This window comes from Pezoporus occidentalis, unplaced genomic scaffold (genome assembly GCF_034315485.1).
Source record: "Pezoporus occidentalis ecotype Australia unplaced genomic scaffold, CSIRO_AGI_Poc_V1 ctg58, whole genome shotgun sequence".
Classification (NCBI taxonomy): domain Eukaryota; kingdom Metazoa; phylum Chordata; class Aves; order Psittaciformes; family Psittacidae; genus Pezoporus; species Pezoporus occidentalis.
This window is the reverse complement of record NW_026915921.1, coordinates 429,067-453,161: the sequence shown is the minus strand read 5'-3', so window position 1 is coordinate 453,161 and position 24,095 is coordinate 429,067. Positions and strand designations below refer to the sequence as shown.

The following is a 24,095-nucleotide window of genomic DNA, read 5'->3' as shown; positions in this document are numbered from 1 at the left end:
CAGTTGGGTGACTGGTTTGAATTAGGACAACGAACAAAGACAAACGAAACATAATCCTGCATGTCTGTGCATTCTGGAGGCTTTCCTCTTCATTTGGTGTCAGTACCGAACCAAAAGTATTTAAGGAGGCAATATTATTGAACACAACAAACAGGAAGCAAAGTGTAATTTTTGTTAGGGGTAAGTCATCCCTTAGGCTGAAGCATTCCATAGGTCTTACTGTGTTTCGCTGCACTGAACTATGGTTAATTTGTGGTCGGAAAAAATAGAGGCACTGTGGTTATTGAAAATTATATACTGTGTTTCCAGTGTAAAGGGAAACAAAAGGCATGTGTTGTAAATATAAACTTTTTTCTTTAATTTTAGAAACAAAAGTCCATTTGAATGCTCAGTTTGGGTTGTAGTCGGCACCTATAGTAGCTATGCTATTTCACTGCTCATTTAGGAAAAAGCTATCCAGTGGGAAAACAAAAATCAGTATGGCTGAAGAATTAGCAGTTATGAGTTAACTGTGTCCTTGTGTTGATCACTTTATAATGGTGACAATGTTGCTCCCTGATGAATATCTTCCTTTATAGAAAAAGAACATTCTTGTTTTATGCAGTGACAATTATTAACCTCTAGAAAGAAATCGCAACACAAATGCTGGAACACTATCTGGGATCTTTAACTCAGGACCATAGCTTTTTCCAGGAGAGTTATGCCAAACATTACAGGCTTGAGGCAGCAACTGCTTGTTAAGGTTTCTTTATTAGGAGGTCAGGCTAAATGATCAAAATGGTGGTTTTGACCTTAAGATTTTTGGCTCAGGGATTGCCATTTGGGGCATGTTTTCTACACAGTTGAGAATTGACCGTAGGAACTTCCTTAACAGAGATATGTAATTTTGATGGTGTTCTGTGTATATTTTGCTTTCAAAAGATTACATTTTTCTGCAAATCACTGAACCCTGAATATTGCCTCCTGTTCATCCAAGAGAGAGAATCAAATAGTCAGAAACGAAAGATTCTCTCTTATTACTTCTGCAATATCTCCAAAAGGGGAAAGATTCATTTTCCAAGGAGGTGAAATGGCTATCACCATTTTAAGTAACACACTGAGCATCCCCAAATGCAAAGGACTGTGTTTCTGGGCACTGAAACAACAAGTCTTGGTAGCTTGGTGGTACAGAAGGCAGAGGTCCTCTGTGGACATAGATGAGGCCATGGAGGATTTTGTGTAACTGGCTTCTGGACTGAGAAAGATGCTCTAAAGAAGTTCAAAGCTGAGTCTGTCACAAATTACACATCTAGTGGCTTTTGGGGGCTCAAACATCTCGTGCTACCACAAGTGACCTTGAAGTAGAAATTTTGAACATGTCATAAACATAATTTGTCCAATTTTGTGCAGCTTCTGGTTCCCCGGAGCTGTAATCAGTGTGTCAGTTTGCCTTGGGGAATGTGCTCATATTATATTGATAGGTCTCTAGCTGGGCATTAATAACAACTACTTCTGGTTTAGGCAGGGCTAGAAACAATGGGAAAAAATATCATTATACGTTTTCAAAACTTGGCTGCAATTTTGCAGGCACAAGTAGTTTTGGAAACTTCAGATAAGCATCGAAATACTGGGATACGTGTCCAAATAAAACCCGTACTCTAAAATTATGAGGCTTGTGCATCATCAACACATACTCCTCCATTTACTTCCATTAGGAATCAGTAAACATTTTATGGTTTTTTGCATGCCCCAGTTGGTTCACTGTGCTGGCTGGGATTGTTATAGTCCCTTTGCCTTTGCAACTATATAGACATCAATAAAGGTGAATTAAGCTAGGCAGTCAGATTCTAATTTATGCTGATCATGTTGGATGGCTCAGGGCACTTCAGCACACATGCTTAGCCAGTGACCTTTCACTCTCCCCTTCTAGATCAAAGCACTTTATTCGTCCACTTCCAAGGAAATCACAAAGACAAAATTCCCATTCAGCACGCCTTTATTAATCTACAAAGGGCCAAATCCTGACACCTTTAATCTGCTCCTACTCGTCACTGCAATGATTTAAAGAGTAGTACATTGCCTTCAGAGTTTTGAGCCCAAAATCAACATGTAGAATGGACAAATTCTCAGTTGATATAAAAAATGATGGGACCACTGCTTTGAAGACAGATTCTCTGTCTTCAGGGCCAAACCCTCTCTCTGTGAATTGAAAAATCCCAAGCAAAAGTCAAATTTCCCTGATCCATTTCTTTTACTTTGCTGGTTTCAGATGAGCACTCACTGTCTTCTTGCAGAAATTTGTTGCACTGGGTCTTGCCCAGTTTGGGCAATTATCACTGGGATACACAGGATGCACAGGGCTGAGCAGGTCCTCAGTGCTTGGTAGGATCTAATTAGATAATGACTAACCTGGGTTTCTGATAATACACACTGCTTCAAAACTCAGCATATTTAGATGATTTCTACCAGTGTTCATGCAAGAGGATCTATTTGTTGCAATCTGTTAGGGTCTCTGAGTCTCGTTCTCGGGCTGTAACAGGCGAACTCCCACAAAACTCACTTCAAATTTACAACTGTGTCAATGAAAGGAGAATCAGGACATCTGATACGCACACACACGAGAATAAAAAACACTTTCAGCAATTGCAGATTGGTCACAATTTCAATTTGCCTCCTCCTGATTAATTTCCATACTTCTAAAAAGACAAACTTCTGTTCACTCCTTATGTTTTCTGTTTGCTTGTGTTCAATGCTGCTTAAACGCACTTTCAAATATCAAGCAAGCTCAGTTTCTTTTTGATGCTGAGCTTTCTCTTCTATCAATGATCTCTGTTTAAATCCCAATTAAAAAGATGCACAATACAACTATTTATTTTTACTGTCTAATTTTTCATCAGTTCCAACAGCAGTTGCTAATGGCTACAAGGATAAAAGTATATATTATAAACGTTGAAATGAATCTATTTTCCTCAACAGAGCATCTAGTTTTCAACTGAGAACCTTTTCACTATGATCCATGCTTCCCACAGAATTGTCTGCTTTAACGAAAATATGCTTAAATAACGCTGAAAGTTAAATATAACAGCTAATACTGTGAACAGCTGACAAAATTGATATTTGGATCCTGCTGAAAATAGAACTTTCCCCAGTAAATATGTTTTTTAGGATGGCTCAAGGAATTTCTCTTTTATTAATGTTTCACCTAGCACACAATATGCCAGCTGAAAAGTGAATTAGTGATAATTATCCAAGATTGAAATTTATGCCTATATTAATTTTTAATGATGGTTTTGAAATATTAAAAGCAAGGAAATGGGCAGATCAGATGACAGATTCATAACCCAAATGTGATGTCACGGACAGGTTTAATAAAATGAAGATGAATACATGCTTTTAATGAGCTAGGAGAGAGCTAACATGTTAATGAAACATCAGTTTTCAGACATCTGACCAGAGAGAAGTTCCTTTCTTCTGCTAGAGTTCAATTGCAGGTGTCCATCACACACTTTAGAGGATTAGACAGCAAGAGGAGCATCTCTTGGACCACTACTGCCATGTGTCTCTTTGGAGCATTGGCGTTTTCCTGCAGACGATCAAAGACCAGTGTCCTCAGTACGTCATCTGGATACTCCAAGGGTGGTTGTTTTACACTTTCAGAGCTCTTCTAAGAGGCCTGCAATGGCTCTAAGGGGTGTGAAAAAAAAACCAGCCCATTTCCTAGACATAAATGCACACTAGTACAAATGGTGCAACATTAAACTGCTAGAGTCACAGCAAGTCAACATATGTGCAGACATACTGAGCTGAAAGGCTGTTACTTCATCTTGAGCTCACACTCTTGTGCCTGGCTTTTGCAAACATACCCATTATGGACAAATGGGTGCATACATGGAGTTTTGCATCATTTTGCAGTCTCTGTAGCACTTTGTCCTTTCATGGCCACAGTCAAAGTTCTCCACGTGGTGTCTGTAGGACAGCTACAGCACAGAAATGTGCTCTCATCTTGATTTGGGAGCCTTGCTTTGTGAATAATGGCTTTTGGTAATTAAAAATGTCCTTGACAGTAGACATTGCTGCAATCCTAATTTACCTTAGTCTCAAAACCTTTTGTCTCAAACATTCAAGCCAAACAAAAGCCAATGTGATGTTTTAAGAGCTCTGTCCACTCTAAGAGTTTTGTAGATGTAATGACAGGCATTGTAAGCAGAAAGATATTTCTAATCCCCAGCTAGTTTCATTACTTCAGTATATTACTTGTCTTGTCTCTGTGTCTTTCTCCCAGCAAGAAGGCTACAGCAATGCTAAAGAAGAGTAATCCTGGTGCAATCACACGTATTTGCTATATGGCCTCTACAAACTGCTTTATCCTGTGTCTCACTCAAATTCATAGTGACTGCATTTGAGCATCTTGCTGCTAAATAGGCTTATTTTAGACAAGTACTAAAGAGAACCATGTTACTACCCCTGCTCAGGCCAAAACGTTTGGCAGCACAATGAATGATTTTCAGCCCACTGGCCTGGCTTACATGATTTGAGTGTAATTTAGCATATCCTGGCAGGATGCTCACATTGCTGCTTGCCCATGGGTTTGTGCCAGCTAGATACTTCATTCCTATAGAGGATGAAAAGGGGCTGGGAACCAAGTAGGTGTTTCATCTTTAGAAGCCTTCTTCTGTCTTTGTCTTACTTAAAATGATTTTCATGTTACATCTTATTTACCTTCAGGACAGCAAAACAATGGTAATCTCTGTGGGAATGAAGCAGAGGAGTTCATTATTAATGAGCTTCTGGAAACTGAGATCCACAACTCTGGTAAGAAAATGGTCATGAGAAACCTTGTAGAGAGTCAGCGGTGGGTGTCCCTTACAAACAACTCCCTGGCCTCAGAAACTAATATTGAGCACTGGAAACCCAAAAGGGATTTCTGCAGGTATAAGAGTGTCAATTCTCTTCTGGACCCCTCCATCTAAATGAGGAAAACTTCGAATAAAATATCTGCAAGAGAAAAATCTGTCTCGAGCAGTTCACACCCATGTTACGCTCTGTTATCAGTCATAAAGCCAATAGCATTTGTGCAGGGTATAGGGTAAAACTCAGTAGGCAAGCTGGAACTAGGTATATAAATGCATAGCACTGGCTAGGTCAAAACTCAGATGGTGTTATCAACCCATGAAGTTCTCTCGTGACATTGTTTTCCCAGCAAGACACGTATTCAGCTGGCTGCAGCAATAGCCAAAGGAGATGTCCTACAGGAGTGAAAAAGCCTCTTATGTTCTCAGGTGCTACCATTACAGACATTTTCCTGGTTTCTGTGTAATGTTCCCATGCTCCAAAGATGCTGTGCACTCTGCAGGCAGGGACGCGCTGCTGCAAATCAGAGTGGAGGACACGTCCCTGGACTTTATCTAGCATCTAAGCTTGCTTTGATGCTATCTCAGAAGGGGAAGGTCAGGGAAAATTGCTATGTTTTCCCAACAAATCAAGCAGATAACCAAAGTCCTGCAATACTGGTTGGCAAAGAAGACTGTCTGACTGACAGCCACTCACATTGGTAATGCTGCAAGGACCCAAGCTGATAAGGTCTCTGCCGAAAAGCTCTGAGTGCCATACAGATGACAGGAGCTGAGGCCATGATCCATGCAGCTCAGTGCCAACCATGTGGGGCAAAGGTCTCTTTCTGCCCACTTTCATCCAGCCTGTGAGTGACTATAGAGCTTTAGCCTTGGGATTCAGTCTCAGTGTGGTAGCAAGGGGCTGGTCTACAGAATAACCAAAGCATCAAAGACCCCCAAACCTCTAAACTGAAAGGGAGGGAAAGAGGGTAGGAAAGAGTGTTCATCTTCACCCCCAAGGGCCTGGCGTGTCTTTCCAGCTCTTCAGTGCCACATAGGAGACACAACCACAGGGCTCACTGCTGCACCCCAGAACTATTTTTGGTCATCTTACTCCATGTCCTTTCCATCCCTCCCTTTAGAGTGACCTGTCACCAATGACATTGTCACACTGCATGACACACTGCCAGGGGATACAGTCATATCATGCAATCAGCACTCTTCAGGGCAAGCCCCACTATTCCATGTCAGAGGCTCAACTGCTTTCAACATCAGTGAGGACACAGGGTACAGCAAGCTATGAGGGAAGATGCGGTAACATCATTGTTAAACATGCTAAGTAATCCATAGAAAGTTAAATTGAAAGTGAAGAGCTAGCTAGCTTCCCAGGGGAAGTCAAAGGATGAGTATATATATATATATGTATGTGTATATATAAGTGTATATATATTTATTTATGATTTATATTTTTATATGTATTTTTATATATATATATATGTGCATCTATGTAGAAGATGAGGATGGTTTTAGAGAAGTATTTGCTAACACCCTGTATTTTATCTGGTACCATGTTTCCTCAGACAGTGTGACTGACTGATGTGTGGGGGTTGCTACACATCTATTTCCTATTGCAGACAGAGCTATTACTTAGGTAATCAATATTTAATCTCTATTAGTGGGAGTAATTTTTAAGCCTATTTTAAAAAGCGCATCTGCAGCTCTTGATATAAATCATAGCCACACAGATCTGTGCTGGACTCAGAATCTTCTCCTGTATCTCAAATGAGGATCCAGACTTTTTGTGGAGAGGAGAGGAAGGAAAGAAAGCCAAGAAACTTTGATAGCTCTATTTCAGGCAGTGGAGTGAGTCTAAAACAGTGCAGGCTTGATGGGAAAGGGTATCAGCATCTGTCCTGTGGTGAGTCAGAAGCTGCAGCCAGAGGTGGCTGCAATGATCCCTCTCCTCTGTTCCCAGAAAGGAGGCTTGGTCAGAGATGAAACATTTTGTGATGTCAGTTCATAGCTGGAAGGGCTTGGGACAGGCTGGCAGAGGGAAGCTCAACTATTAAAGGCTGTCTAGGAATGTGGAGAATCAGAATTAATCCTTTTTCTTCCTAATTCAGTGACCTGGGATGAAAATGCTGGCCTGGGTCAAATAGAGCAGAAATTTGAATCAGTTCTGGTCAGACCTTTCTTGTTTCTTATTCAAAGCATCGTTTGAAAGCAGCCTCAGCTGACTGAGTCACCATGGGTTTGCAGCATCCCCAGCATCCCAAGGGAAAAGATGTGAATTTCCCTGCTCCTGTATCACAGTGGCTGCCAGTAGTCAGACTGGTCCCAGTTCAGGCAGAGATTACAGTGGTGTGTTTTCCCCTGGCCTCCCACCTCCAGCCCTGCTGCTGCGCAGTCCACCCCATCTGCCTCAAGGGAGCACAAGGACTCCCAGCTTCTCCCTTTCAAAGACATCCATCATCATACAGTGCTATACATTTTTATGCTAAAATGCCCCTTTTCAACACTTCAACTATACAGAAGGTGAATTCAGTAGGAACTGGACGGCGTTGCTTTCCTGTATTTGAAATGAAAGTTGAAGAAAGCAAGAAAATAACAAGGATAAGACGCATGTGTATGTGCCCAGCACTGAAATGTACCTGACAGACCAATTTTCTTACCTACTGCAGTGATACTTCTTATTGCAGTGAACTTCTGACTGCTTTCATAGAAATACACATAGTATTGGGACAAGTTTAACAGCAGAGTCATTTTGTTTGGATGTGACTTGGCTAAAGACTTTGAGAAAACATTTAGGTATTTGGCATAAAGAAAAGGGGAGGAGGGCTGAGACTTATCAGAAATAAACACTGAGTCAACACAGATTCATTATTTGCAGTCACAGTTCAAGGCCAGCAGAATGCACCAGGCGCACAAGGGGCATGCTGGCCCAAGGCTGCTGAAAGCTAATATTGTGCAATATTTCTGCAGATGTGGAACAGCAAACTATCCCGAAAGCCAATCCTCAGTTCAGCAGAGATCAAAATCAGCAGAGATCAAAATCAGCAGAGAAAATGATCACAGACAGCATCAGGAGGCAATATGTAGTTCCACTCATCCCCAAAAACCCTAAACCCAAAATGCCCTTCGTTTTGTTCACTTCCAGATCTTTGGCTTCTGACTGTCACTGAGTGCATTCTGGCTTGCTTCTGGGCTCCTGTTTGGAGAGATCTCCACACTTTCCAGAATAAAAACCGAAAAAGTACTCAGTGTGACCGAGGGAACAATTTATTCCAGTATCTGCTCCTTACAGACAGTGCAGATGTGCCAGTGTTGGCTCTGCTTTATAAATAGCAGGGAAACAGGTTTTTCTTCTCCAAAGGGAAATAACTTTGTAAAGGATCAACTGCTGTGGTCACCACATCTCATGCCTGGCATGAGTCAAAGACAGTATCTTGACTTATTTCTAGACTAATACTCAATGCTTGCCATTTAGATCAGCCTGAAGTGCCAGTGCAGTGTAATGATGAACTCATCATGACGGTTCAACACCTGATCACCTGTGGAGTTACCTTATGTCTAACAGCAGCCCCTTCCAGGAGCTGCAGGTGAAAATGCAAGAAACACACAGCAAATGCTCATGAGATAATTTATGTATAGGAAAAACTTCAACTCCTTTTACAGGTGGGAGTTTCTTGCACAGATTTGTAGAGTTTGTATCCCCCTTTCAGGAGTGTTTTGGCTCTTACCTGCCAAGGATGGTCTCAATAAGTAACAGATATGCCTTTTTGAGACAGTTTCTCTTGTTTCTCCTGATGGAAGAGGACATGAGAACAAAACACCCCCTGACAGAAGTTAACCACCTATTTTAGCATTCACCTGCAAATCTCCAAGATACTGAGAGTGAGGCGGGTTTAAAGAAGGGATGAAACAAGATCCCTGAATAAATCTGTGATGGTAAAAACACTTATACAGGAGTCACAGAAAATAAATAGGAACCAAAATCTTTAGCTCTTCTTTAGATTTTTCAATATCAAAGATTAAGATTGGAGGCTTCTTCATACTTTGTAGAAGATAGTTTGTACACAGCTTCTTCAAGCAGTTTGTTTTAAATTCAGAGCTCTGTGTTGGGACACTTTATTTATGGTTGCAGAACCAAGATAGGTCTTGGCAATGCCTCCTCCTACAAATGACAAATATTTGTAAAATGGTTTGAATTGTATACACAGAGACACTGGATTAATAGACACAAGACAGCAGAAGATGAGCTTTTCCAGCAGTGTCTATACAGTAGTTTTGTGCTGCAACTCTGTGATGCACGGCCTTGCTTCAGAATTTACTGTTCCAGGCTTCTGCTCCAAACAGGGCTGTAAATTACCATTTCAATGGCTTAGCTTTAATTAACCATTTTCCCAAGAAAGATTCCAAATTGTAAAAGTGGAGGCCATGGATATATATTTCCAGGTTTTGCAATAGTATATAACTCTTTGCCTATTTTTATGGGGGTTTATTATGTTTTTTAACTTTCCCTAATCCCATCTAAATGATGATTTTTTTTTTCCACCCCTAAGTCTTAAGTGACTCTCTAAAGCCTGTATAATGCCCAATATGTTTTGTTCCCGTTTGAGGGTTTACCTTGTTTCAGACAAAAAAAACCCACCAAAACCTGATTTCAGTGAAGCTGAAATGTATGGTTTTAGTTTCAGGGCTACCTCTCTCTAACATAAAACTACTAAGCTTTTATTGAAATATATACGATTCTACCATAAACGCCCCCTTTATAGAATGCACCTGGTGAATATAATGGAAAACATATTGGTTTCTCAGAAGAAACGGAACAACTGTTCTGTAATAACATATAGTCTATTTGATATTTAAAAGGTCATAATTTTATGCAAAGAGAAGAAAAATGCAGGCACAGTAAAAGGCAATGTTACAAAATGTATCTGCTCATCTCACACATCTGCTTTTGTATTACATCGATAAAAGCATCTGACTTGCATATAGCATTCAGAGAGACTGAAATAATGTCTCTGTTCCTCACTGGACCTCACTGGTTCCCAGTCCATAACAATTTAGCCTCACAGTCCCTTGGGAGATAAGAATACGGTTCCCATTTTTCTAGGCGAGAGAACTGAGGTGCAGGATGAATAAACACATTTCCAAATGCCACACAGGAAGCCCGCAAGAGAGCTGGAGCAAACCCAGGTTTGCAAGTGCAAGATCAAGTTCAAAGAGCCTCGTCTGAGTTTCTACAAAACATAGTGAGTATTAGGACCTCCAGTAGACCATGTGCTACCTGACAGCATAGATCATGAAGAGCTTCACAGGAGAATACAAACCTACTTTACATACAAAGTAAGGTCCATGGGATGTAACGTCTCCTGTGGTCCTGGGAGCAAGTCCTGACAGTGGCTATGCAGCACCAGCAGGATGACCTAGGTCTTCTGCATTCCTAGAGCAGGGCTGAAGGGTCACTCCTTCTTCCAGTCAAAACATATGGGGGGATCACAACAGCCTTTGAGATTTTCCACATCTAATTTACACTTAAAGAAATGCAGATCTTATCTATATCACATATATGACAGCTCTTAGTGTATGACATGCAGCCTGCCTCGATTGCTGCCTTTTAGATTCTCCTTTTAGTAAGACCAATAATAATGAGACCAATGGTGAAAATTCCACTGATGAGCTCAGGCTTGCCCTTATGGCATAAAGGATAACCTACACCAGATACAAATTAAGGGATTCAGGAACCACAGCACTTAGTATTGAGAATCCTGTGGGAAGGTGGAACTCAGGAATCCTCACACCGGGGTCTGGAAGGCACACTTACTCCCTGTTTTGTACCCCAGGAAACCTGTTTTTTGAAGGCAATGACATTGCTCCAAGAGATGAGGCTAAAGTTTTTTCCCTACCCAAAACTTCAGTGAAGGAGACATCTAAATATGTTGAAAATAAATCATGATATCTTGACAAGTAAGAGCAAATGGTGGAATCCTCTGAGGACGGGGGAATTTGAATGTAGCCTTCCCTTACCCTACCAGACTGCCCTACCCTGTAGGCATGGAGGGAAGCAGTAGGTGCTGCTATGCTCTTGGAGGAGACTGGTACCCTTCATGTTCCCAGCACCTTTAGTATTTAAATTAACTCTCAAGTGTTTTCAACAGCTTAATAACCCTTGATTCTTGATGTAAAGAATGAACACAAAATTCCTATGTACACTAACATGTATGGAAGTAAGGAAGGAAGAAAGGAAAGAGGGAAGGAAGGAAGGAAGCAAGGAAGGGTAAATGAAGCTACGTGTGTTTTCTAATCTGTTTTTAGCACCCTCAGAGCTGTTCATACCATCAGTAGCAAACACTGCCTTCTTTGGACTACTGACTACAGGTGATCTGGATGCATGAGCATAAAGATATTTTCTTTCCCATTTTGCTCTCCTTTTTGAACTCTCTTGGTGATTGCTTTCATCCATTTAAACTTTTTGGTTCCTTTCCTTTGCAAAACTTCCACATTCCCAAAATAAGATTAAATTCTGCTCTTTGGCTAAAAGTCCTTGCACATAACAACGGCAGGCAAGTATGAAAAAACAGTGTGTGCTAGCACTGGAAGCAGGATGAGATTGTCAGAGTTGGACTTCAGGGTTCAATATTTCAGTGTTCAACACTGTTGCTGTGTAAACCACTCAACAACTTTGTGCCTCGTTGTAGTTCTCTGTGAATTCATGCATAAAATGTTATTATTCCTTTCCCTCTCTTTTTTTTTTTTCAACTGAACTTTGGCTGTGCTTTGCATCACACCAAACACAATTCCTGCTCACAGGAAATACAATCTGGCAAGCAGTATTGTTCATTTAGTTTGTCTAGCCTTGGGTGTGCAGGTGGTACAGTCTAGGGCAAGAACTGCATCTTCCTGTTTCTTCTTTAAAGAGCACATTTCAGGAAATGTAATATCACCGCTGCCATCACAGTCTGGACCCACATGAGGAATATGAACAACTCTTATTGCCATGGGACTTGGCTGTTAGTGCTGACCTCCTTGAGACAACATTAAGAGGTAAGGGAGCATTAACACCAGCACGTAAACATGGGGTCTAGGTTTTCTGAGGCTAAGGGACTTGGCCAAGGTTACCTGGAAAACCTGTGGCAGAGCAGAGATTTAAACCCTCAAGTGTAGGATGCCTTCTTCACTTCCCTTGGCTGCAGGAGCTGTATACTGTATTGGAAGAGGCTGAATTGAAGACAGTAGCCTGTTTGCTGCACTGGGATGTCAGATTTGTGACAAGACCTCGAAAGGCTTCGGGGCCAACAGCAGCGCTGCAAAATGAGAGCAGAGCTGAATGTCCCCCATGAAAGCCCCATGGCAGAGTGTTATTTGGGAGAGGATGGCTCTTACTCATGGGATACAGGTTGCGTGTAGCACTACCAGCTTGTTGCAGTCCAGAACTGTGAGAATTTCCCCTCCGTTATCCCATTTAGTAGTATTGATGAACTTGGGTTAACAAGAAAGAAACTGGTTCTCCTTTTTTTCTTTGTTTTAGTAACTTAAGCTTCAAGGAGTTTTTGGCTTCATTGCCTTTGACTCCAGAAGTACAATAAGCAACAGTATGCAATGGTGCATCAAATATGCTGGGGTTGTTTACAGCTTATACAGAAAAAAAAAATGTTTGCCTTCAATTGAGACACTTCCTTTTCCTAGAGAAAATAAACAACTCCAGAGCTGAGCTCCACAGCAAATGGTGTCTCCAGATGCTGAGGGTTTCATGGAGAAAAGCCTGATGGGGTCCCCAAGTCCCTTGCCCAGGGCTGCCTGCCCAGGGGCAGCTGCAGCAGCCAGGCTGCCTGGTACTGTGGTCTCTCTGGGGGATGGATCCCTCTGCCCAGGTCCTGGCCCAGTGGGCTCTTCCCTCCAGCTGCTTTTCGTTTGCCTTCCCTCTCACTAGCGGATTTATCTCCCTCCCCTCCGTATCTTTGCCCCTTCCTTTGTTTTTCCTTTCAGCTAATCCCTTCCTGCTTTTCCCCCGGCCCCTTCTGTGTTACATATACACACACACTTTTCTATCCAGGGAAGTTAATTTAGATTAAGGGAAGGGGCGGATTTAAGAAAGAATAGCTCTCCCTGAAAAAGTCCACGTAGAGGTGCCCTAATTCTGGAATAAAGGCATTTTCCAATGAACACAATCCTTTGTATATAGCAAATTAAACCAATTCAGTTTGAAATCCTTCTGCTAGGGTTGCAAGTGCTCATCTGATTATGCCCAGATTTAATTGGGAACATCTCCTCATGCCAAATTTACCATAAAGACAAGATCCTGTTCCACTCCCAGGCGTGCATGGATACCCCTCCTAAACCATTCAAAGAAAGCAATACATCTGCCACCCAACCAACCATGAAGAAATCAGGGAGCTAACATAATATTTGCAAGCCAAACTCTGCTCACTCTTCTGCAGTACTTGTCTGTTTAGACTGCAAGCTCCAGGGTGAGAAAACTTTCTCCCTCTGTTTTTTTATGTGGTGCCTGGCACAGAGAGATCCCAGCCTTCATTGTATGGTCATGGCACAGCAAACAAAGGAATCAGCAGAAAGGACTGTGCTTTCACAAGTGCCTCCCAGTCCCAGGCAAACTTAACTCCCTTTGAAATCTGCAGGGCAGCAGTTTTCACCCTACCTGAATTTGGGAACCAAACTTGTGGGGATGCTTTCTTGAGGCGTCCTCTGCAGAAATCTGGGAGAAATGGCTCCTTGCGAGAAATGAGAGCAGAAACTATAACCTGAACCATGGTAAAGCTTCTCCTCAGTAAATTCGTGAGCCCCAGGATTGATCCTGCCTTAGTTAAGTGCCTCAGGCTGGGTTTCTGAATACATCCACAGGCGCTTTCCTCCAACATGGAGGAAATGTTATGAAGAGCAATGAAAACAGGGGAAAGGAGAGGGAAAAGGGGTAGAGTAGGGGTGGGAAGAGAATGCGCTAATGATTTGCATGGAGCAAAGGTGGGGAGAAGCATGAAAGCCTAGCTGAGTGAAAATACAGCTGAACTGGGTAAATCTGCAGGCATTGAAGAGCCCTGTGGTTGCTCAGTGCCTCACAAATTGCCCACTCTATGTTTACGGTAGTGATGGGATGCAGACTTGGTTTTCTTTACTCCAAAACTACACCTTTGTGCTGCATACAAGCAGAAAACTTCTGTGCAACACAGGGTACTACTGCAGAGAACTCCCAGCCCCAGCATTATTTATGTCTTATGGAGATCTTGGGTTTATTAAATGTGTGAAGCATTTGGAGATTCTAGGGGGACAGCTGCTGCTTCAATGGACTAGAGCTGCCCAGTTTTCTGGACATGGCCGTTATTCCCATTGTCCTGGTTCAGCTGACCGTGTGTTTTGACTGAGGAGGCATACCTGGAAAATGGGTGCTGGATTACAAAATGAAGCCAAGCTCCCCATGGAGTCTTCCACAGTCACCCATCAGTGTGCTCCTCGCACTGAGACAACATGCGTGCATCAAGGCCAGAGTTACAGATGTGAATTGGAGGCATGGCTCACCTTGCAGGTAGTGGTGACTGTGTCCACGGGTGTATGACAGCTTTGAAAGATAATCCTAAGTATGAGCTTAGCCTTAAGGTGATAGCATTGAAACAACTCTTTGGTTTTTGCAGCAATCTGCTGTAATGATCACTGACATGAAGACTTCCAGTTAACAGTTTTGTTTGTATATCTGTTTGCCTGTCTGTAGATGACATTTGCTACTTCCTACATAGGAAACACCCCACACAAGCAGCTGCACATTTTCCTACCTCTGTAAATCTGTTTTCTGAACTTCCACTTGCCGTGGGTTACAGCCTGCTTTGCAATTACCCTGCAGTGCTCACAAGAACACCGCTAAGCCTGAAAAGCTGGCTGGAAAGCTGGCCAGACCTCTCTTTACCATTGGGGAATGCACTGAAGTTCCAGATTTAATGGGAGAGACAGGAAATGACCTGCAGCATCAACAGCCATTGACATTAATTTCAGCTGAGACACCAGCAGCCGAATACCCGCGCAAGCTCATTTCCTCTCCTCCAGCTGTCGCAGGCTCCAGTTCAGCTGAACCAGAGTTCATGGCTGTGGTGAGACAAGTTGGTCACATCTTTGCTTGTAAAGTAAACAGGAGCACAGCATGATCTACGCTTGTGTCCTTGCTCACTTTATTGTTTGGCCCAAGCACGGTGGCTGGCGCCAGGGAGAGGAGGTCAGCTCGGTTTCTCAAGGGTTTCTTGGTAATGGTTGCTCCTCAGCAGTCCAAGTGACCATGCTTGGTGGCCCCAGAGGTCCCACCCTGACTGAATGTCCTTCTTATCTCCCTTGCATTCATCTTTTTGCTCTCGGAACCATCCCAGTCTCTTACAGCACATTAAGCCAGTATTGCCCATGAGCTAGTGGACAAGTTTATACATTGATGGCCCCAAGTGACATTCTGATCCCAGAGACTCAGAGCTCAGTCCTAAAAGGCAGTGGATTTTCATTGTAGAACTGAGGCAAAATCAGTGTTTTCCTGAAAAACAAAAAAAAAACCATGCAAGCACAATATGTTTAGGAGCAGGACTGTGGCTGCCATAACTCAGAAGCTGTATGCTATCTCCTACACTTATTACTTGCTACTATTAAGACAGAGAAATTTGTGTGCAATTGAGATGCAATTGTGAATGGCATCCTGGTTTATTGCAGGTGCTAAATAGCCAGCTGAATACTGCTATTACCAGTCCAACATTGCTAAGATTGAGGCATTGAGACCCAGGCAGGTTACTGGAAATGGTGCTGAGTTCATCTGTCTATAAATTCACCATCCTCTTATTTTTTACTTAAAGGAGCTTTCAGAAAAACAATGAACCTGGAAAAGGCAGGAACATCAATCGCTTTCCAGCTAATCCATGAAGTGCACGAAGTTCAGCAATACTTTCTCATATAATAGATACTGGGATCTCTTGTCCTTGGCCCAAGTGAAACCTACAGGTGTCTGCTGCTGGCTTTTCTCTTGGTTGAGGCTCTCCTAAAGCTTCCACAGATGTTTGCCTTGGGGTTGAAGCCTCTTCTCAAGGAGCTCAGTGCAAGCATCTCTCACAGCACATTGCCAGCATGGGCTGCTCTGATGAGCTGACTGAAAGTTTCTCTAGATATTTTTCTTATTTGGAGGGTGATTTTCTCATTAATTAAAATATGTGACTGAACTTGTTTATGTTATAGCGTGGAGGGCGATAAAGCCATCTATGCAATTTCTCCTGTTCTGTTACATATATGTACCAAACAGGAGCTTTGGAAAATCCCACCTTGAAACCAGAGCTATAAAGTTAGCAGTTAATCCCAAGGGACTAATCTTCAGCCAGTGTCAATCGGCATCACCTTGACATATGCTGGCTCAGGATCTGGCCCCAGGGTGTGGGGTTGCTGGGCAGCCTGGGACCAGAAAAGGACCCAGAGATGAAGGCACTGCTGCCATGGGGACTGTCTGAGCTGCTGCAGGTAATAGCGGGTCCCACTGTGGGGCTGGAGCTGGTGGAAATCAGGTTTCTTCTTATTTATATATTAATAGTAATTTTAACATTAAAATTACAATGCTGCTTCTGCTTTGGGTGTCAGAGTCTGCTTCATGTCCCCAGAACAGCTCAGCAGTTTCTGGGGTTGCCTTCCCTTTTGCCGTCCCCATCAGCAGTGCATGTTTTCTTTTGGGAAAGAGAAAGAAATGAAAGAGGTTGGTCTGGGGGTGGAAGAGGTCACTCATTTAAGGCTTGCTCTTAATCTCTTTTCTGCTGCAGACTTCCTGTGTGTCTGTAAAAGCAGATCTAACCGAGGACCATGACACCTCTAATATCCTTTAGCAAATGATGTCTCAGTTGCCCCTTTATGAGACCTATTGTATCTCCTGTTCCTTCAGTGAAAAAGGCAAAAGTAGAGGCATCGTACTTTTCTGCATGTTTTTTTCCACCCATATTTCAGGTAGAAAGGCATTTAAGAAACCCACCTTGTTTTCCATGCAGTTTCACACTTTAAATTTCTTTCTTCGATTTTTTTCCAGTAGATTTAAATAAAGAGCAGTTTTCTGTAAGGGTTTAGAAATCTTTTTCGTCCCTTTTTCAACTGCAGACAGAGGAGGTTGAGGGAATAATGAGCAGAAAAAAGGTAGCAATTAGAAAGGAAGGAAGGGAGAGAGAAAGGAAGGAAATGAGAAAAGCGAGAAAATAATTCAATTAAAAATGGCTATTCAAAAAGTATCACTTTTTTGTAAAAATTGAAAACAATTGAAAATATTTCTCTGCAAAATATTTCATTACTGGTGAATCACGTCTGAAGTATTCTTGTAGTAATAACCATTTGTTTCCATCCTTGTTTATTGCTGCATTAAATAAAAGTGAGCTGAGTCATGGGAGATCACTTCGATGGAAGGCATTTTCTGAAATCTGTGTGCTGCCTGAATTCCAACCCAGCTCTGTTTCAGGCTTAACCCAAATTGACTGAAACCTGCAAAGTGTTTGAATTTCACCCATCACTGCTGTTAATCCTTCTTTTCTTCTGCTCACAAAAGAATAAAGGTTTGGTCTGTGTCCCTGGGAGGCATCAGAAGGACAAACCCCCTCCTTACCCCAGTTTAACTTGTTTTGAAGAGATTCAGCTCCCAGGATGCTCAGGTATTGCTGGCTGGACTTTCTACAGGACTCTGAACACGTGAAGGTGCCTTCCCATCCAGCTACAGACAGCATCTATGCTGCTAATAGCCTTTTTGACTGTGATTGATGGGATGCAGATGCTGGTGCTAAGCCTCTCCAATCCTGCATCCCAAGGCAGACCTGGCCTGTCTCCCACAGGGATGCTGTGGTATGAGCAGGGCCAGCACACAGTAATGTCCCCCGCTGCACTCACCAGCTCCCGGCAGCATCAGCTCTGCCCTATCCAGGGGAGGCATCTTTGTCTTCAATAGCCATTAATTGATTTTTCTTCCATGCATGGGCCTGGTAGCCCTATAGCAGAGTTCCCTCTTTTAACTACACACTGGGGAGAAATGCTCTTCTTTTGGGTTTTTGGGGGCTTTTTTTTCTGAACTTGCCACTAACAAGTTTCATCTGATGTCCCCTAGCTCTTCTATTAGAAGAGACAGTAGTCATCTTCTATTCATATTTTCCAGCCTACTCATGATCTCTATCATATCCCCTTCAGCGGTGTCTTTCCCAGCCTGAAGAATCTGAGTGCATTTAATTACACTCCTAGTCTGAGAGCTGAATTAATCTGTTTAATTATCTGTTTAGTCTATTCTTAACCTATTGTTAGGGTTTGATGGCTGGGAGCCACCCTGGTGTCTGGTCTGTGCTAGATTGCTTTATAGGACCCACCAAGAAGGGGACAGCTCTGGACATGGAGCCTGGATTTGTCCCATGACATTTTGGATACCAAAGCTCACCCTGAACGAATGATGCCAGTCCCACATATTGATTTGAAAGGCAGTCTAAAATGGTTATTTTCCTCATACAGTCTAATAACAATAATGCAAAACACGATGAATCTGCACCTGTGGACACCTCTGGCCCATCAGAAGGCAATGGGCAAGGAAAAGATGTGGCCCTGGGACTGCAACAGAGCAGGAGCAGAACAAAGCAGGGCACACTTCCCTTCCTCTCTTGTCATCACCCTGTGGTCATTTTTGCCCCTTTGTGTATCCTTATAGGGCCAATATCCCATGATCTTACAGGTGACTCTCATGCTGGTGTGACCCTTCACTGGTGGGGTGCTATGAGCCTGCTCACAGTACACAGCACCAGACTACACTCCTACTTGTTTGTTCTTTCTTAACTCTATTTAATTCAGTCTCATTCATTTATAATCACATTAAGTGCCATGCGATAATAAACAGAGGAGGAAAGCCTGGCTGGAGCAGAGGGAGGAGGGCTCAGCATCCCATGGAAGCTTTGCAGGATCAAACCTCTTAAGTGGTTGCGATTCAGCGATGATCCAGCTTAATCAATCTTCATCTTCCAGAAACCAATGCCTGCACATGTCTCTCATACACACCACCTCACTGGTCACCACAAATAACTGCTTATGCTTTCTTTTCATCTATACCAGATGGTGGCTGTGACTCTGGAGGCCTGTCTTTTCTCCATGCCATCCCCACAGAACTTGACAGCGTGAAGAAGAAAGGTACTTCTACCTTGGACAGACCTACCAAACCCACCCTGAAGACCCCACACCCTGCTCCTGCTAATTGCACCAGCATTGTCTTGCTGCATGAGCCATTCCAGCTCTCTGTTTTCTTTCATAGTATATTTGTTTTATATCTGACATGTTTATATATGTTAACTGTTTGCTATAGATATCTGTCAGCTTCAACTGGCAAACCCTCCCGAAAAACAAGAAGAAAAAGAGAGGTTGGCTCTGTGCCAGAGGTATGTTTCTTAAAAGCATTTTGCTTTTTGTCACATGGTTTTGCACAGAAAGAGGAATGAGGAGAGGGAGGGTGGACTGGCAAGGGATATTACTCTTTAAATGCTGTGAAAGAATTTCGTACGAGAATGTACTCTACTTTTCAGATATTAGCCTAAGAGCCATAAAAAGTTATTTTATAGTCCCAGAAATGATACACAAACATCGGCATACTGTTTGTCATAAAAACTGCCCTAAAGAGGGAATCGCGCGTTATGCTTTTCGAAATATGACATTTATGAGCTGCCTTTGATTGTTACCAGAATGTTTTTTAATGAAGTAGAAAACGTGTGTCTGTGTGTACATGTGTTGCGTGTGGCTGCGTGTGCGTGTGCATCTGTGTGTGTGTGCAATAAAGGGATGTGTCACTGGGAAAGAGACATCTTCCAAAATATGATCTTTATTCAGCCCAGAGGTTTTCAACTTTCTCTCTTTCAAAGAAGAAAGACCGCAACCCCTCCTGCCAATGAGAAAAAAGACAGAAACGTCCATGTCTTCATATCTAGGGAGAAATTAACATGATTCCCTAGGTTTTTTTCTTCCTTGCTTTTCTTTCAAGTAAGAATATGGGCTGGTACTGTTCAATATCCTCTTCCCTTTGAGACAGCTGCACCACTTGAGGATGAAGGTGAAGGGATGTGAATCTGTCCCCATGCCAAAGATGTTAGCTCAGGTTTCTTTTATAATAATGTTTATAAAGGGCTTAGATTGGAATTACATGATGCTTACGCCTTCTGCTAATCCGTACCCACAGTGCCTAATCACTCATAGTGATGGGATTCATTGCCTCCTTGGCATTTCTTACTTTGTGAGGTGAACAGGCTTGCTGGGATGACACACTTTTTTCTACTGGACCATTTCATCACCCTCCCTTCCCAAAAGCTGGCTGGAGAGTCTGATGGTGACTCATCCTACACATTCCTGCTTTTAAAAATGCCTGAAGTTTTCCCAAAGGGGCAACTTTGTCTCTCTGAGACCTGGGACGCTCATTTGCTGGAACAGCCTGGTTTTCAGGTCTGTTTTATTCTACTGCATGGGACTGCTCCTCACAGGACAGAAAGCCACCAATGTTTTGCAGGCAGACTCAGTCTTCTTTCATTTATGGCTAGGGCAGGGCTGAGCCCAAGCTAATGACCCAAAATGAGACACAAACTATTGCTGCTTCAGTGCAAAACCATATTCATGTAGCCTTGAAGCATCTGACCCATTAACAGTGGGTGTTTGAGCTGAAATTGGACCTGTTTGAAAGAAATGATCGAAGACTTTGTGCCTGAAGTTATGGAATGAGGGGTGCAGACGCCTGGGATCTGTTTGTGCCTGTTACTTGCACCTCAGTGATTTATCACCAGAACTTGGGACACAGCCCATACTGGGCAACCCCTTCTTAGATCTTAGGTTACAGATTGCAAGGGAAGGCAGACAGACTGTTTGCAAGGAAATTAAAAGCACTTTGTGTCTTAACTGCTGCCTGAATCATCTCACAAAATGAATATGGTACAGCAAACTGCTGTCCTGCAGACAAATTTCATACAAAATGACTGCATAAAGCACCAGTGTTTATACACGAGGCTGATGTTGTTTGAAGGGCTGTTTGAAATGGCTGTGGCTAGTTATGTAATTATTTGAGAACAGTAGAGCACAATAAGTGAATATAAACAGTGAAGAAGACAATATGGGTTCACTGGATGCTTACGTGAATCTGTCACCTTTGTTACAAATGTCTCTCTTCAAATATAAACTGCAATCTGTGGCCAAGAAATCGTAGATGTCCAGTTTCATTTGATAGGGAAAAAAGAAGATGGATGGGCAGTGTGAGAATAACTGTCTTACATGTGGAAGGACTGTTGGGCATTTGGTGTTTGGCTACTGCAAAGCTAGCTTTTTGGGCAATGCCTTGATGCTCAGTTGATTGGGTACCAGGTTTAAATCTGTCTCTGCACAGCTAGTTTATCCTTGCATATAAGATGAGCTCTACAGCAACTTATGGAAATAATTGGTATATGAGATAGAAAGATCTAGTAATGGACCTGTGGAGGTAATGGATAGTGAACCATGTGGACTTCATAAACCTCACAATATCATCAAGAATGAAAAACAGGCAACGCATCCTTATGGGTAACTGGTGACAGGTCTATGCTAGCAATTTATGTGACAAGTAGGTTGCTTTTTCCATTTAATGTGATATCAACCAGAATGGCAGAAATTATTATGTGGAATCTTTTGGAAAGATAATAACTAAGAAAGATAATCTTGCGGTTATTGAATCTGACTGCCTTCCCAGAGAGGTTTTCTTTTCAACCAGGCATATTTCTGATAAAACACCCACTCTCTCACTGGTTTATTTCTCCATTAGTGAAATCAGGATATACACTAAAACCATGCTTTTTCTTACTGTTTTCTATTCAGACTGAAAGTTCTTCAGGGAGAAGCTTTGTGCTTTTGCAGCACCTGATACATGGGGTCGTGTTTCACAGGAAACCTCTGTGCTCAAAAGATAATAAATATACGTCACAATTTTCTTCTGCCCCTTCTCTAGCTGAAATCATGGTTTTTATGCAAAAAAAAAAGAGTAATTCAACAGCAAAAAAACTTTGGTTTTGTTTTTTTCTGTCTTTCTTTTTGTCTGCATGATATGCTACATGTGAATGGAAGCCTGCCATTCAACACAGCAAAGGGATATGGCTTAAATAATTATTCCAGTAGCATATCTTCTCCTTTCTTCAAAATCAAGTATGTTGTAATCCAGCACTGGTGCAATTCCTAGCAGGTCTGAAAGTATGTGAGAGCTGACATATACCACTGAGCGCAAATAAGGCATAGTCAGGGGCTCTGCCTGGAAAAAATAACTTAGGTTTGGTATTTTCTGGACCAGAGCTTGCATTTGTCAGTGAGTTTATCTGTCTTAAACAACAAATGAAGCAGAACAGTTGGAAGAATAAAAAACCAAGGAAGGAAAAACAGGCGGTTTCAAGACTGATAAATTAATTTCTTTCTTTTTGTTTTTGTTTTTTCTTTTAAGTTATCGTACAGTGTAGTATCTCCTCCTGCTAAATGTAGAAATGTGATAAGATCCACATCAATAAGCTGATGTAAAAGTGAAAGGTGAGGCTAGGAATCAGACTCCCAACATTCTTTGCCTGTGGATGGTTCATTATCACAGAAATTCAATGTCACGGTGACCGTACAGCATTAAGAACTGTAGCATTTATAGAATCATAGAATCACAGAATAGTTAGGGTTGGAAAGGACCTTAAGATCACCCAGTTCCAACCCCCTGCCATGGGCAGGGATGCCTAAACCTAGACCATGTTGCCTAAGGCTCTGTCCAATCTGGACTTGAACACTGCCAAGGATGAAGCATTTACCACTTCTTTGAGCAACCCATTCCAGTGCCTCATCGCCCTCAAGGTAAAGAACTTCTTCCTTATATCTAATCTGAACTTCCCCTGTTAAAGTTTGAACTCATTACCCCTTGTCCTATCGCTACAGTCACTGATGAAGAGTCCCTCTCCAGCATTCCTTGTAACCCCTGGAAGGCTGTTATTAGGTCTCCAAGCAGCCTTCCCTTCTCCAGGCTGAACAGCCTCAACTTTCTCAACCTGTCTTCATACAGGAGGTGCTCCAGTCCCCTGATCATCTTGTTGGTCTCCTCTGGACTTGTTCCAACAGCTCCATGTCCTTCTTATTCCTGAAAAAAATCACAGCAGATATCCCACTGGGAGAAAACATCCAGAGTAAGAACCACTTTGTCTTGTGTCCAAAGCTAAAGGCATCCAGGTTTCTATACACATCGCTAAGCTGCCATTTTCAGAGTGGTAACAGCCACCTGACATCCAGTGGCAATATTGAGGCTGTCTTCGCAGTCTGCACCACAAAGTCAATCTCGGAGCCTTCCCAGGCAAAAACGGTTTTGACATGACTTCACTGTATGAAGAAATTCAGAAGGTTTTGTTTTCACTCCAAAGCAGATCCAAAACACATTTTTAAGCCTTGGAAGCTGTTGGAAAATGGATTCATTGTCTTCCTGCCAGCCCCAGTCAGCTGGTTGTGCTGCAGATTAGAATAAAGAGTTGAGGAGCTGTAAAACACCCAAACTGGAGAAGAGCATGATTTTAGTTGCAGTGACCCAAACTTCTGAAACTCTTCTTGAAATGAAAACCCACTTGGGACTGTTCTCAATTAATGGGACATTTGTGAGTGCAACCACACATGGACAAGTTGGGGCTAGTCCTAGTTTGTGCTAGAATGGGGCAGCTGCTTTGAATTCAGTTACATGAAAGTGGCTGAAGGCAGAACTGGTCCTGCTGATGTTGGAAAGGCAAAGATCCTATGATTCACTCAGCACAAAGCCACAGATATTGCTGCAAGTCATTCTGGACGCCCAAGGAGTGATGTTTGGCTCTAAAGGAGCCTTTGTCCTGTGCCTGTGCCAGGGCATGGGAGTGTAGCCTGCCCTTTGCAGGATAACCCATTGCAGCAGAACAACCACTTCTGGCATCTTCTTGCATTCCCAGGATGATGGCTTCAGACTGACATCTGGGAGTATTCTCTCCTCATGAGTTTTTCTGAGGAATGAGGCACTGGCACAGGTTGTCCAGAGAAGTGGTGAATGCTCCATCCCTGGCAGTGTTCAAGGCCAGATAGTACAGGGCCTTGAGCAACATGGTGTAGTGTAAGGCATTCTTGTCCATGGCAGGGGGCTGGAACTGGATGATCTTAAGGTCCTTTCCAACCAAAACCATTCTATGATTCTACGATTCTACGATTCTATGATCTTCATCTATTCATCAGCTCAGTCCAGAGACACCCTTTGTCAGACTTTGCCTTTCAGTGATGCTGAGGTTTTCC

At 42.5% G+C, this 24,095-nt stretch overlaps 1 long non-coding RNA gene across 1 annotated transcript; it reads left to right on the top strand.

Moving 5' to 3' along the window:
- The first annotated feature begins 11,306 nt into the window (after positions 1-11,306).
- LOC134174066 (uncharacterized) lies at positions 11,307-21,758 on the top strand. The gene is made up of 4 exons (XR_009968484.1): positions 11,307-11,858; positions 18,891-18,965; positions 19,138-19,210; positions 21,654-21,758. It is a non-coding gene; the product is annotated as an uncharacterized LOC134174066 (long non-coding RNA).
- Positions 21,759-24,095: the final 2,337 nt, after the last annotated feature.